Source organism: Silene latifolia, chromosome 7 (genome assembly GCF_048544455.1).
Source record: "Silene latifolia isolate original U9 population chromosome 7, ASM4854445v1, whole genome shotgun sequence".
In the NCBI taxonomy this organism is placed as follows: Eukaryota; Viridiplantae; Streptophyta; class Magnoliopsida; order Caryophyllales; family Caryophyllaceae; genus Silene; species Silene latifolia.
In genome coordinates, this window is record NC_133532.1 from 69,909,179 (window position 1) to 69,913,398 (window position 4,220).

Sequence of the window (4,220 nt, forward strand, 5' to 3'; positions counted from 1 at the left end):
TACCAAGACCACCCTAGCATGAGAGACCGTCACCTTCTCGGTTTCCCGAGGCTAGTATATCAAGTTACCATTCTAAAACAATATTTATTAAAGTATAAATAATTAATGATTACATGTTCACTACTACAGAAATCATGAAGGACATCGGACTTCTAGACACATGGACATCGGATTATAGGCCGATGTAGAGTTCAGTCCCGTCCATATGGGGTGTAATGGACATGGGACTTTAAACCGATGTCCATTAATATATGCACATCGGATTTTTAAATATATCCGATGTCCATATGAGTAATGAACATCAGATTTTAACATTAATCCGATGTCCATATGTGTAATGTACATCAGATTTTTATAGAAAGCCCATGTCCTTTGAAGCTAGAATTACATCGAACTTTTATAAATCCGTTGTCCTTTATATTGTTTTTTTTTTTAAAAAAAATTTGAAAAGAGCAGGCCAATTCATATTGCATTACACCAATTTGAATGCCAAAACATTAATACAAAACATGCCAACTGCCATTCAACCAAAATGATCGATTTCAATTAATAAAAACCGATCCCAATCAACATACAACGCAACCGTCTCCGTCATCCGAATTCAACAACTAACGAACAACAACAAAGGGCATAACAAATCCCAGTCAACATAACATATGGTCTTGCAGATCATGTAATCAGTTTTTCAAAATGCAACTACCTAATACATTACTACGCTAGCTAGCTATCTACGACTAGATATTGAGAAAATAGTTCGCCCACAAGTCCCGAACCTCATCTAATTCTTCTTGTGAATATGGCGTGGTGTCTTGAAAAACCTGTAATGCATATTAATGACAATGGGGCAGTCAGACATGGCCTCACAAGGGCAGCTTCATATAAGCTAATAATTAAGGGAAGAGGGTGCATCAGCTAGCTCATTGAATTGGCAGCAGGTTCGCCCACAATGCGTATAGGCAGCAGGTCAAAGTAGGATAATTACTTGAAAACATACCGAGTTTTGCTATAATGTCGAAACTGACCTCATTGATAGCTTTTGTTGGATTAGAACGCGTGACGATTTCCAACATGTACCTCATGACGTAGTACCCGCATTCTACAACACCTTGTTGACGAGCACACTAAAACAACAACTCGACAAGAATTAAACCAATAACATGACTTTGTCAATTAAAAGTGATTGATGATCAGACATTGAATTTGTCGTCATAATAAGCAACAACTTACATTATGTTGCAGCCATTGCGGTGCTTGAGAACGCATTCTTTCCCCCACCATTGTAGCCGTATACTCTTACCGATCTAAATATAAACATGGTTTCAAATAAATGATTGTCAGCCAATAATAGTTGCCATTTTTAATGTTCTAATCAGTTGAACATTTATTTATGTGCATATCAATAAATGAACTATTAAGATGAACTTACGCATTAATTAAAGATCTCAACTTTGACGGCACTGACTTTCCTAGTGAGTCGAACCAATGCACTTGATTATGATCAGCAACGTCAGTCACAACGAGCATCCAATGATCACTGTAAATAATTTGTAACTTATTTACATGATAATCAATAATAAATGGTGACAGTTTTGTTTATTTAAAAGACAAGGAGCAAAGCACGAGAGACATGAAATATTGAAGACTTCATTTTACAACTTGACATATAAACCATAATGAAGATCTTCTACATGAATAATACACTTCATGACATTCTCGTTGTCATAGCATACTTGTCTCGTAAAATTTTCAGATCACACACAATACTTTGGCTAGAAACCCATATCATGGATAAGTAAATCAGTTGAAGGTTTCGTTAGGTGGGATAAATAAATCTCCTATTTGTCCATTATAAATCTCCTTACAATAATTTGTTAGTTACCCTTTATTGAGATTTCAAAGTAGAATAGCAACCTTAGTATAGGTAAGATTCAGGAAATAATGCTCCCAGCCTAACTATTGCTCACTATTGCTGAGGTTTGCCACCAAAGCAATCTCCCTCTTCTTCAGTTAAACTACAAACTAGACCCAAATAAACTACTCAATTAACAATAAAACTGCATGATAAAAACACCCCAACCATTGCATTTACAATTTTACATGTAACCACATATTTTCCTAGCCAACTATAGGTGAGCAGCTGCAACATGGAGCCATATATTTGTTTTACATTGATCTAACTACTTATTATTACCTTTACATAGACATTTTTTTCAGTATTATATTGCAAGACGATATCTATTGAAACTAAAATCCCGTATTTTTTAATGACATCAACTCCATAACCAAAAAGGAGTGCCCCGAAGAGATCGATTGACTGTTTCGCCAGTGCATTTCTAAAGATGCTCCGTATTAGAAACACAAGAAAATGTTCAAAAAGGAGTTTCATAAGATGACCAATAGAATAAGGTAATAATACTTCATGTAGTAAGCTATAACACACATGATTAGTGGAATAAGGTGAAAGCACTTCATAAGATGACCAACGGAACAAATGTAACAAACAACAACTATTCTAATACAAGCAGAAGAATAAAAGATTGATGGCCAATGTTCCGACAAAAATAAACATCTGTACTCAGCAGAACTTAATCAACTAAAACCGAGAAACATCACAAAAGGTAAAACATAAAACTCATCATTAAAGAATAAGAAAAAACTACAAAGACTTAACCGAGAAAGTTCAGCTGCTCACCAATTTCTGAAGACGAACATGGGTTGAAGAAGAAACTTCGTGCACGTCTTCTTTGTTCTCAGAAAAAAAAACGCAAAAAATGGACCACAATCCATTTCAGAAAACCAATAAAAAAATCAATACTCAGCAGAAATAACGGGGAAAAACACCTAAAATGTAAATAATTATGCATATTACACAACAATGCTATCACTAATTCGTATTCACATGATCATATAAGCATAACTAGAGCAATTATTACGAGTAATTTGAATTTGAATCTAAAACCCCTAAATTGATCAACCCTAATTAGCAAGTCTAATCAATTTAAGCCCATCACTTCAAACAGTCCAACACTTATGCTATATTTGTTTTAAATAACAACAGAAAACACATTCAACATCCAAATGCAACTAATTCAACCTAAATCGAATTACCCATGAACCCTAATTGCTGAAAATGAAATAAATGAAAAGGTATGAGATCGATAAGGGAACTCGATGAGGTTACCGGATGGCGATGTGAGGTGGTGACGAGATGCGATGGTGACGAAATACGATGGTGGATGAGGTGCGGCAGGGTGAATGGTAGAATGAGAGAGAGAAGGAAAGGGAAAGTGAGACTCGCGAAACTGTTAGGTCTGAATGTGTGATGGAGGGGCGAGTTTGTTATAACATTTCAACCCTTTATTTGAGGCGGTGGCCTAAAAACGCCTCATATAATGCGCCGCATATTAATGTTTTTGTACTAGTGGAAGAAGGGATGAACGATGAAGCAGCAGCAGCAGCTAGGATTTTGGGTTTTTGATCGGGTTTTGAAGTGAAGAAGCTAAGGGATGAACGATGAGATAGAGAAGAAAGGGATGAGTAAGCTAAGGGTTTGGGTTTGGGTTTGTCTAAAAAAAAGAATGATATGGAGTAAGTATAATAGATTGACTCAGTATGCTAGTGAAAATAATTTGGGGCGGGGGAATTGTTTTCATTTTGCGCCCAAATTGAGGATTATATGGACATGGGTTGTAATTTAATCCGATGTCCATTATAATGGACATGGGTTGAAAATAACAACCGATGTCCATATAATATAATTACATCAGATTTTTATAAAAATCCGATGTGCAAACTTATAACATCTGTTTTTTCAAAAATCCGATGTCCATCCACTGATGTCCTTGATGAATTCTGTAGTAGTGGTTCCAAAACCAACTCCAAAATAAAAGTTTACTAATGTTCAACAACTGGAACTAAAATGATAAATCTCCTGACAGCGGAAGCTAGACTCGGAGTGATGACTCCCATCTCGTGCTTGAAGCTAAAGACCATCATCACCTGTCACAATCTGCTCACCATCCCCGAATGGATCACCACAGGTTTTACAAAATAACAACAGGGTCAGTTTACTGCATAATCAAAATAAGACAAGTACGATAAGATAAACAACTGATCACAATCCACCTCCAACTCCCAATCACATCTTGTAACTGACTACACACTAAAGTGTATAGCCCTGCCAGTGGGGGACCGCATCCGTACACACATAAGCTCTGCTC

General features: G+C 36.3%; 1 long non-coding RNA gene across 2 annotated transcripts; it reads right to left on the minus strand.

Annotated features, from left to right (window-relative positions):
* Positions 1–538: 538 nt before the first annotated feature.
* On the minus strand, positions 539–3,628 carry LOC141592296 (uncharacterized). Of its 2 annotated transcripts, XR_012521104.1 has the most exons (6): positions 3,182–3,620; positions 2,693–2,742; positions 1,427–1,534; positions 1,228–1,301; positions 1,023–1,121; positions 542–818 (listed from the first exon to the last, which is right to left on the minus strand). It is a non-coding gene; the product is annotated as an uncharacterized LOC141592296 (long non-coding RNA). The 2 variants fall into 2 exon arrangements; XR_012521103.1 differs by having other exon boundaries at positions 539–818; positions 1,023–1,301; positions 3,182–3,628.
* Between the last annotated feature and the right edge of the window lie 592 nt (positions 3,629–4,220).